Source organism: Lontra canadensis, unplaced genomic scaffold (genome assembly GCF_010015895.1).
Source record: "Lontra canadensis isolate GAN:19392208 unplaced genomic scaffold, GSC_riverotter_1.0 scaffold62, whole genome shotgun sequence".
In the NCBI taxonomy this organism is placed as follows: Eukaryota; Metazoa; Chordata; class Mammalia; order Carnivora; family Mustelidae; genus Lontra; species Lontra canadensis.
In genome coordinates this window covers 3,831,521-3,843,236 of record NW_022631056.1, presented here as the reverse complement: position 1 = coordinate 3,843,236, position 11,716 = coordinate 3,831,521, and positions in this window count along the sequence as shown.

The window sequence follows — 11,716 nt, the reverse complement described above, 5'->3', positions numbered from 1 at the left end:
CATTGCTGGGGACAGAGAATACCAAGGCATGCCCCTGAGGCCACAGCAGTGCTAGAACCCAGTGCTCCATACAGATCCTGTGAGCCCCTTCCAGAATCCTGCCCTTCTTCTTCCACTCCAGATTCCCCTGTCCCTACAGCCACAGAGATCTGTGCAGTACACAAATCACACACATGCCCAGCCATCACCCCATCTCCAGGCCCACAACTCCCCTGGTATCTCTACCCCACACCACAGAGACATTTCTGTGGGGGCCCTGCTCCCTACCTACTTCCCTGTCACCTGTGCCGTCTTTCCTCTGCCTCTGAAACACATCCCTCCACCTTTATACTCATATTTTCTCTGCCTGGAACATTCTACCCCTGTGTTCCCAGGCTACCTCCTGTTACCTTTATCTCAGCCTGAATGTCAACTCTGGGTATGGCCCCTGGTAGCTATCACCCTATTGGAATTCTCTGCAGAGCAGAGATTGCTATTCCTAATCGCCTTGTTCTTTATTCCTTGTCCTTGCCTGTCACTGGGACATATGCTCTGGGGGTCCACAGGCCTCACTTTGTTCTGAGTGACCCATCACTGCATCCCACATATCAGAACAATACCAAAGACATCGTAGATGCTGCAGAGATACTCACTACCTATGTGAAAGTGAACAAAGGCTGTAGCACACATGCCCACTTTGGATCAAATAGTGTCACATGTGTGAGTCCTTCTCCAGATTGCTTCTGGGCCCTTTTCTGCATGCTTTGTGTCTGAGTCTGACACCCTTGTCTGCACACCCAGGTCCTGTGGGTGGCTGCCCTGCTCCAGCTCTCCAGGGAATACTGGAAGACATTTGGGTAGGGGGCCACTATTCCCTGTTCCCTGATATGCCCTCCACTGGCCTCAGCTGATGCCACTTCCCTGTCCTCCAGGCCCAGGGGTGGATACCACCTCCTGTGACTAGAGACTGGGATCAACCTCCTTGGTCCTACCATCCTCTCTGATGCAGCTGGGGACTGTCCCCTGGCCTCTTCATCCTTTGAACCATGTGGGAGAAGTGCTCCTGGCTGGGATCTTTGCTGGTAAATTAGGGCACTCTGCTCTGTCAAGAAATTCAAGGAGTCTTTCCTCTCTTCACAAATTGCAAGAACACTTTTTTTTTCTTTTCTTTCAGGTATTTATGTATGTGTAAGCAATTTTGTTTTTAATCATAAAGGAGTTTTTTTAAAGAATTCATTTTAATAATTTGAGAGAGAGTGCAGCTGGAGAGAGAGAGAAAGAGAGAGTGAGCACCGGAGAAGGTAGGGGCAGAGGGAGAAGGAGAAGAAGACTCCCCATTGAGTAGGAAGCCCTGATACCTAGGGTTTGATACCAAGACCCTGAGATCATGACCTGACCTGAAGGCAGATTCTTAGTGGACTGAGCCACGCAGGCACCCCCGTGTAAGCAATGTTTTAAAACTTTCAGCTCTATTTTTTTTTTCACATTTTCAGTACTCACAATAGCCTATATTCTGCATCATGGTGTCCTTGCACGTGTATATAGAAACACATGAGAGGGTGCATTTTCTGTCAGGAGAAAACTTTTTATTTTGACTGCATAAAATTTTGAGTGGTAAATATCAACACTGTTTTAAACAAAGCAACAAAGATTACAAAAAAAAAAAAAAAAGAAAAGAAAGAAAGAAAAGAGAGAGAGAGAACCAGAAGGAAATGACTGCAAATTCTTATGTTTTCCTATCTATAAATTTAGCACTAAACTAATCCTATGAATTTAGGACTAAAATATGAATCTAGGGCTAAGATATGAATTTAGGTCTAAAGCATGAATTCACCACTAAAATTTTAATTTATGAGTAAAATAGCAGTTTAGGACTATACTAAGAATGATTTTATGTAGTTTGATTGGGATGTTTTAAGTTTTTTTTTCTGTTTTTTAAATCACATTTTCTTCACATAAATATTGCATTACTTTTGCAGTCTTGTTACAGTAGTACTAGCGCACAGAAGTGGTCTTATTTTGAGTGTCTCTATCCTTGTCAGCCTTTACAGGATACTTAAGTTGGTGGAGGTAATTTAAATCAAAATCTCATACCTATTGTATAAAATTCTAACACTTCTGATGGGGGAAACTATCTATTCATGAGAATAATAACAAAGTTTATTTATATATGCAGTATGAGTTATAATGGTGTACTACTCAGAATAACTGTGGGAATTATTTAGAAATAGTAGCTTCACTAGAGACAGGGTAATAAGACATTATTCACAGAAGTCCATGCAGTTGGTGAACAGGGGTGTGGCCGTTCAGAACCCAGCTGTCCTGAGCCTAGTCATACCTGCAGGGGACCCCAGGTCCCTGTACCCTCACAGTGGGACTTCCCTCCTTCCTGGGGGCCTAGCGAACCCAGGAACCTCCTCACACTGCCCAGCCTCTGCAGGATGTTCATGGAGCAGCAGGAGCAAGAGGGTCAATCAGGAAAAGTGACCAGCCTCCAGTCAGCATCTGCCTCAGGTGGTCATTTTCTCTCCTGAGCTCCTGGAACTTTCTCTCGCTGGATACAGCAGCCACCCAGCCCTTTGCGGCTCTGTTGTGATGGAAGAGGACTGCCTTGGGATAACAGGAGCTGTTTATTTCCATCTCATGGGCCATCTCTTAGGCCATGTTTCTACAGTGGTTGTGAAAATGGCAAGTGAAGGTTTTATCTCTATACACGCTGGTCAGTGTCTGTGTCATTTCCAAGAGCTGACCTTGCCCTTGAAAATGTTTTCTGTGAAGTTACAGAATGTGTTGGTTCTGTTCTTCCTGGGTTTTCTGAAGTTTTAGCTTCAGCTGCTCAATCTCACTGTCAAGCCATGAATTTTCCTGTTGCAGAGATGCTTTCTGGTTTTGGAGACTGGGTATTTGTCATGTCAGCATGGCAATCTCTCCCCTTTCTGCCCTCAGTTGTCTGATTCTGTCTTGAGGTTTCCTTTCGGGACTTGGAGGGAAGATACAGAAGCCAGCAACATCAGTGCCACCCTTCACATCCATGGCTGCCTAGTGGGCATGGTGATCACCATTTCCTCCTCCCCTTTTTTGTGGGATTCCCCAGGTTGTTGCAACAGTGTGATCTGCAGGGAGGTCAGGAGAGGGGACTGCATGTAGCCTGGGTCCTGCCCTGGGGGATGGTGACTGGCTGGCTTGAAATTTGGGGATGTGCTCCATGCATGCTTCAAGGGCTCCAGCCTTTCTTCCCCCTCCTTTTGAGCCCTCTCTGCCTCCATCATGGAATTTCTTGCTTGAGAGGTTCTAGTTGTTCATTTAAATCTATGTTTTCAATGAAATCACTCATTCTTTTTTCACAAGTTGTTCTCCATCCTTCTCCAATTCTCTCCCGATGGGTTTTTCACCAGTGACTTGGGGACAATCACAAGGCTGGCCCTTCTGTGCCTTTTTCAGAAAGTTGGCTGTGTCCCGTTGTTACCTGCTTAGGTCTGTATTCATTGCTGACAAGCAAGATGTTTTTAATATGGGAGTGTAAGGATCTACTTAACCATAGAGAGCCATTTTGTTGTTTATGCAGTAAACTCAGTTTGACCCTGCCCCTCCCAGAGGAACTTACTTAAAAGCAAGTCCAGGAAACCAGTCCCAGGTAGCAAAGCCCAGATACAAGGGTGGATCAGGCCAGATGGAGACATCTGATCAGTGTGGTGTGCATACTGTCTCCCTAACTACCAAGGAGAGTGGGCCCCACCTTTTGTGTGCCAATTCTGACCAAGGTGATAGGCTAGTTCAAATATCTGCTAGGGTAAATTAAAATTCAATTGGCCACCCGTGTGTGACCTAGCATGACTGTGCAGTTTTCTCTGTGTGTTGCAATCTCATTGGCCACTTGTGTGTAGTCAGGCTCAAGCACATGGCCTTTGCTCTATAAAAGTTAGTCTGTGAGGCTGTGAGGGGTCGCCTCTTTGTAAGAGAAGGACCTGACCGGTTGGTTTGATTCTCAATGCTTGGCATGAAATAAAGCTTTGCTTGACCTTCACTTTGTATCAGTCTCGCTCCTTTGATCACAGACCCATTATTGGGGGAAACCTCTCATTGGGGGCTCATCTGGGATAAAATGACGAGAACTGAGCCAGCATCAGAATTTCTGTGAGAAGCCTCCAGAGGTAAGATCTCAGGATCCTGTCTGTCTGTCTCGTTGTGGAGCTCCAGGGTATAGCCCACCAGGGAGAAGATGGACACAGCCATCTTCCCCAGGGCTGGAGTGGATGTGGGGATGCCCCATCCCTCCACTGGTAGATCGTCAGGGGTTTTGAGTTCCCCTAGGTGGTCAGGGAGTTCGAGTCCCCCTTCATGGTCAGGAGATCAAGAAAGTCCCCACCAGTGGCAGGTTCTGGTTAAGGACCACTGGGCCTGTGCTTGTCTTTGTCTTGTCTTTTTGTTGTCTGTTGTGTTGTTTGTTGTGTTTGCAGGGGACCAAGAAAGTCCCCACCAGCAGAAGGCTCTGGATGCAGATCACTGGGCCTGCCATTGTCTTTGTCTTGTCTTTTTGTTGTCTGTTGTGTTGTTTATTGTGTTTGGAGAAATGAGGCAAGAGGGAAGTAAGGGACCTGTGACACCCCTAAGTCTTGTTCTCCATCATTTCAAGGATTTTCAAGGTAAAGCATCCAGTCGGGTGACAAGGTTTACACAGGAGAACTAAAAACACTCTGCCAATTAGAGTGGCCCATTTTCTCCACAGGGTGGCCACCAGAGGGAACATTTGCTTTGGCTCAGATCTACTCTACCCAGAGTAAGGTCTTCGATCTCCATCGAGACCAAATACCGTACATCATGGCCTGGCAATATCTGATAGAAGAGCCACCATCATGGCTCAAGTCTCACCTTACCCCTTCTAAAGAAATGATGTCTCTCCCTCTAAGGCAGGTTAGATCACCAATACCAGAACAAAGAGATGAGGGGGAACCAGGGAAGAAGACCATCCTACCCCCGTTGGATGTGGAGGATGGGGAATTCCCCACCCCCATCTGTCCCCTAAACCTGACTCGGTTCCGAGATGCCCTTACCAGTCCACCTCATACACGGTCAGGGTCCACCTATGGGACCACCAAGCAGAAATACTGCCCTGATCCTTCCCCTTTCCTCTATCCCCCTCTTCCTCCCTCTACCTCACTGGTTCCATTGGTGCTGATGCTGCCTCTTCATGAGGTTGCTCTACTGGACAGGAAAGGGTGCCCCCATCTAACCTGTATCCCTTTCTCCTCTTCTGACATCTATAACTGGAAGGCCCAACATAAATCCTTTTCTGTCCACCCTCAGGATTTAATTAGTCTCTTGGAGACTGTCTTTCTTACCCACCAGCCCGCCTGGGTGGATAGTCAACAGTTCCTTATGGCTCTCTTTAATGCAGAAGAGAGGAAGCGCATCATTAGAGAAACCCATAAGGTGATAAGTGAGAGACTTGACAGGGACCTTGATCCCCAGCAAATGGAGGACTACTGCCCAAAGGAACCCCCCGACAGGGAGCCAAACTCCGATGAAGGTAAGGAGAACCTATGCTTCTACCGCCAGGCTCTACCAGGAGGCCTCTGTGCAGCTGCAAAGAGACCAATAAATTTATCTAAAATTAGTGTGGTGACTCAAGGTAAGAATGACTCCCCAGGAGCTTTCCTAGAAAGGCTTATTGAAGCCTATAAAATGTATAGCCTGATTGACCCTGAGGCACCCGAAAATCAGAGGGCAGTGAATCTTGCTTTTGCCAGTCAGTCAGTCCCAGATATAAGGAGGAAACTTCGGAAAATTGAAATATTTGAAGGGAAGAATCTGACTGAGTTAGTGGGAATAGCAGAAAAGGTGTTTAACAACAGGGATGCACAAGAGGATGAAAAACAGACAAAAAAATTGGTTAAGGTTTTGACATTACATGAGGAGGGGAGGAGACAGGTGGAAAGAAGTCAATGGAAAGGGAAAAGGCATGTAGGGGACGGTAAATGGAAGGAAAAGCCTAAGCACAGAGAAGGCAGGCGGGAAGACTTAGATTCAGATCAGTGCGCTTACTGTAAGGAAAAAGGACATTGGGCCAGGGAGTGCCCCCAAAGGAAGACGGCAATGCTGACCACCAGAGACTGAAGGGGCTGTGGTTCAGAGCTCCTCTCCGAACCTCGGGTAAAAATTGAAGTAGAGAGGAAACCACTTGATTTTTTGGTGGACACATGAGCCCAATTTTCATCATTACTTAAACCTATGGGAAAACTATCTGGAGAGGAAGTCTGGGTACAAGGGGCGAATTGCACAGAAAGACATAAATGGACAACAGAAACAACTTTAAATTTGGCCTCGGGAGTAGCCAAGCATCGATTCTTGGTCCTCCCTAATGCTCCGTATAACCTGATGGGAAGAGATCTCCTCCACAAACTACAAGCTGGCATTCAGTTCTCGGAAGGAGATATGACTGTAACCTTGAGACAACCCACTGTGCAGATGTTTGTGGCAGCAGTAGATGAATAACTTCTTTATGAGCCAGTCTCAGAACCAGAGGAGATAAGAGAAGGGAGCCTTCTCCAAACCCTACAGGTCGAGTTTCCTGAAGTCTGGGCAGAAGGGAAACACCCCTGGCTTGGCCAAGGGACAGCCTCCAGTGGTGGTACAATTAAAAGCAATGGCCACGTCTGATCATGTCCAGAAGTACTCCCTCCCCTGGGAAGCAAAGGAAGGGATCAGGAAACACATTAACTGCCTCTGAAGAGATGGGATCCTAGTTCCTTGCAAGTCTCCATGGAACACACCTTTGCTGCCCATCAAAAAGGCCGAGACTGGGAAGTACCGACCCATCCAGGACTTGTGGAAATTTAATAAATGGGTTGAAGATATCCACCCAATGGGGCCTAACCCCTATACTGTCCTCTCCCTCCTGGGCCCCTAAAGAACTGTCTATACTGTCTTAGATCTCAAAGATGCATTTTTCTGCATATCTTTAGCAAGGGAGTCTCAGCTCCTCTTTGCTTTTGAGTGGTCAAACCCACAGGAGGGGTTCCAAGACCAGCTCACCAGGACAAGACTTCCCCAAGGATTCAAGAATTCACCCACTATCCTTGACGAGGCCTTACACGAGGATTTGCATGAGTACAGAACCTCCAACCTGGGAGGGACTCTGTTACAGTATGTTGATGACTTGCTAATAACCACTGAGGACTATGAGTCATGTTTGCGGGGGACGAGAGCTCTCTTACAGACTCTGCAGGAAAAAGGCTATTGGGTGTCAGCAAAGGAAGCACAGCTCTGTCAGAGCCACTCCACTTATCTAGGCTTTGATCTCCACATGGGGGTGCGTTCACTGTCTGAGTCCAGGAAACAGGTGATCATCTGATACCCCACCCCACCATGTCCCAACAAGTGAGGGAGTTTCTTGGGACAGTGGGCTACTGTAGGCTGTGGATACCGTGGTTTGCGGAGATTGCCCAACCTCTCTATGAACTGGCAAAAGGGAGGTTCACTGTGGTAGAATGGGCAGCTGAGGCAGAAGGAGCATTTTGAGAATTACAAACAGCCTTACTGAGTGTCCCAGCATTGACCATCCCAGATGTTACCAAGCCCTTCCACTTGTATGTGGATGAAAAGGCAGGGGTGGCCAAAGGAGTTTTGACTCAGACTCTGGGGCCTTGGCAAAGGCCAGTAGCCTATCTTAGCAAGAAACTAGATCCAGTAGAGGCTGGGTCGCCTGTTTGCCTCCGCATAATTAGTGCCACAGCGCTCCTGGTCAAGGATGCAAGTAAATTGACTTTGGGTCAAAATCTCATCTTGACCACCACTCACGCTATCGAGGGCCTTCTCCGGACTCCACCAGATTGGTGGATGACAAACACCTGAGTGACGGGTTATCAGGCCCTCCTCCTCAACGAACCAAGAGTGACCTTCTGGCCCCCGGCGGTGCTAAACCCAGCCATGTTGCTGCCAGAGGAGCTGGCTGACCACCCACACCACTGCAGGGAGGTCCTAACCCAAGTCACAGGAATAAGACCAGACCTCAAAGACATTCCCCTCCCAGATGTAGAGATGACTCTGTTCACAGATGGGAGTAGCTACATGGTCGATGGAAAGAGGTATGCGAGGCTGCTGCAGTGGTTTCCCCTGAGCAGGAACTCTGGATGGCAGCCCTGCCACATGGAACTTCAGTGTGAAAAGCAGAGCTGATTGCACTCACCACGGCACTGCAGATGGCCAAAGGTAAACCACCAACATCTATACAGACAGGAGGTACACCTTTGCTACTTTCCATATACGTGGGGCTATTTATAAGGAAAGGGGCTATTTGGGACCCAAAAGAGGTGGCCATTATGCATTGCCGGGGACACCAAAGGGGACTGATCTGATTTCAAAAGGAAACCAATGAGCAGATCAAGCCGCAAAGCAAGCAGCCCAAGAAATAATGCAAGAGCTGGTTACACTCCTGGCTCAAGCCCTACTAGAAAAACTTGACTATTCAGAGGAAGATTTAAAGTATTTACAAAAATGGGCTAAATTGGACTATGAAGAGGACTGGGCCAAGACTAAAACAGGAAAGTTAATTCTTCCTTGAAGACTAGGTAAGAAGTTAGTAGACCAGATACATCAGGGTACTCATATGGGGACACGCAAACTCAAGGAGCTTGTAGGCAAGCAGTTCCAAGTTTCTAAATTAGGGCATATGGTTCTGGATGTAGTTGATAGATGTGCTCAATGCCAGGCAGTTAATGTGGGAGGAACTAGAATGGGAAGAGGGAAAAGAGAAAGAGGCAAGGAACCAGGAATTTATTGGGAAATAGATTTTACAGAGATGAAACCCGGAAAATATGGGCACAAGTATATGTTAGTTTTTGTAGATACATTTTCAGGCTGGGTAGAGGCTTTTTCTGCCAAACATGAGACGGCAGGAGTGGTAGCCAAAAAGCTATTAGAAGAGATAATTCCTAGGTTTGGGCTGCCTCTTGTGATTGGGTCAGACAACGGCCCTGCATTTGTGAGTTCAGTCTCACAGGCATTGGCCAAGGCTGTGGGCACTAATTGGAAACTACCTTGTGCCTACTGGCCCCAGAGTTCCAGGCAAGTAGAGAGAATGAACAGGAATCTTAACGAGACCTTGACAAAACTAATTCTGGAAACTGGCGGTGGATGGATGGATCTCTTTCCTTTCACCCTCCTCAGGGCGCAGTGTACATCCTACTTAAACAAGGTGACCCCATTTGAAATAATGTTCGGGAGACCCCTCCCCACCCCCGCTCTGCCCTTGGCTACAAGAGGTTGCTCTAACAGAAATGACTGATCAATCTGTACTCTAGTCACTGTAAGCATTAAAGTCTGTCTTAAAAAGAGCCCACACAGAGTTCCGAACTGCCCACACTGAGACAGAGATGGAGGTGGAACCACATCCTTACCAACCCGGGGACTTGGTTTGGATATGTCGCCATCAAGTGGGAAACTTGGAGCCTCGCTGGAAGGGACCATTTACTGTCATCCTGACCACCCCCACTGCAATAAAAGTAGAAGGCATCAGGGCCTGGATTCATGCGGGTCACCTCAAACAAGCCAAGGAGGAGGACACCCCCCAGAGATGGAAGCCGCAGCCGATGAACCCCACTGACTGCGGACTAAAGCTAAGACTCAAAAGACTATGAGTTCATTGTTGCTCCTATTGTTACCTGTTTGTGTAAGAGCTTCTGAGTCACCTCAAAAGACAAAAAGTATAGGTGGGAAATTAGACAAACAGAATTAGGAAAAATGGAAAAGGTTATACAAAGCAGTGAATGGCTAACTCATCAGCCGACTGTGCACTAATGTTACTTTTTGACCCCTGCATTATAAATGTCCTAATGTCATTTGTACAAAAGAAAATTAGAGAAATAAAAATGTTAGTCTTACATTCTCAATATAACATCTTACAAAGGGAGAACATAGAACTGACTGAAAAATCAAGGATTTGACTAATCTCCAAAGAAAAGTGGAGAATGTAAGGATCTACTTAGCCAGAGGGAGCCATTTTGTTGTTTATGCAGTAAACTTAGATTGACCCTGCCCCTCCCAGAGGAACTTACTTAAAAGCTAGTCTGGGAAACCAGTCCCAGGTAGCAAAGCCCAGATACAAGGGCGGGTCAGGCCAGGTAGAGACATCCAATCAGTGGGGCACGTATACTGTCTCCCTAGCTACCAAGGAAAGTGGGCTCTGCCTTTTGGGTGCCAATTCAGACCAAGGTGATAGGCTAGTTCAAATATCCGCTAGGATAAATTGAAATTTAATTGGCCACCCATATGTGACCTAGCATGACTGTGCAGCTTTCTCTGTGTATTGCAATCCCATTGGCCACCTGTGTGTGGCCAGGCTCAAGCACATGGCCTTTGCTCTATAAAAGTTAGTGTGTGAGGCTGCAAGGGGTCGCCTCTTTGTAAGAGACTGCCCTGACTGGTCAGTTTGATTCTCGATGCTTGGCTCAAAATAAAGCTTTGCTTGACCTTCACTTTGTATCAGTCTCACTCCTTTGATCACAGACCCATTATTGGGGGACCTATCAGGAGGACTGTTCACCACTGTTTGTGGCCTGAGGGCATTATTGGCTTGTGTGGTTGATCCAATATTCTCACTGCCTCCTCCACAGACTTCATGGCGGTCAGTACACCTTTTCCTCAGTGCCTTCTTAGAGTGAGTCATCTCCTTACTAGGAAAACAGGCACGACAGTACATACCAGCAACACCCAAGACAACACAGGGAGACTTGGGCTGTGTCTCCAGCTTCCAGAAATCTTTAGCAATGCACCCTACAGCTGCTCCAGGACCAGCTGTTAAGCAGATGTGGTGGCCAACAGTGGGCCCTCCATGGTTATGTAGGGCCTCACACCTCTGCCTCCAAATGCCAGCATCCTATGGCCACAACTGACCACTAGAAATGTGAGGAGAGTCTATCTCTGGGATAGAACCCTGGCAACCAGGGTAGGTCAGTTGGGCTGGGGAGGGGACTCCAGACAGATCGTAGAACACAGTTGTCAGAAACTTTGCTGTGAAGTAGAAAGTGACCTCAATCGCACAGAAACTGTTGGTGGTAGAAGGGCTGATCCCAGCCAGGAGCTCTGCCTCTCCCAGCCCACCTGGCCCTTCAGCAAATAGGGGGCCAAAGCAGGGCTACGTCATGTCCATCTATGTGCACAAAAGAAGTCAGGGCCGAGTGTTATGGCCTCCTTCCCATGCAAGGCCCATTCTCCTATCTGAAGTTTCCCTCTACTGCAGGGACTCTGGTCCTCTCTGTAAAGGACACAAGGATCTCCTTTCTCTGAGGCACACTTCCTCCTTTGTGTGGCCATGGTGGGCAGGAAGGTAACTGTGGGTCTGACATGGAGGGTGTCTCCAGAGGTATTAACTAAGAGATCAGGATTCCAGTCCTCACAACTCAGAAGAAATCAGCTGGGTCTGGCAGGGTATTACAGTTTCATGGAGTCTGTGGAGACAGTGTGTCCTTGTTCATTCCAGGGGTTTCTGCAAGGGGATGACTCTGTCACAGGGTGACATAGGGACCCAGCCTGTTACTTTCATGTGGCGCTCCTTCTACAGTCTTTGTCTCCCATGGAGGGCATATGGGTGGCCAGTAGTCTTTCCTCCTCACCTGATAGTTTGGGGTCCATGATGGAGCCTGGGACCAGCCTCATCACTCTGGGAGGGGGTGGGAATGTCCTGCCCTTCCAGGAGATTGGGCTGCCACTAAGCCCTGGCTGAGTGACACGATTTGTCATC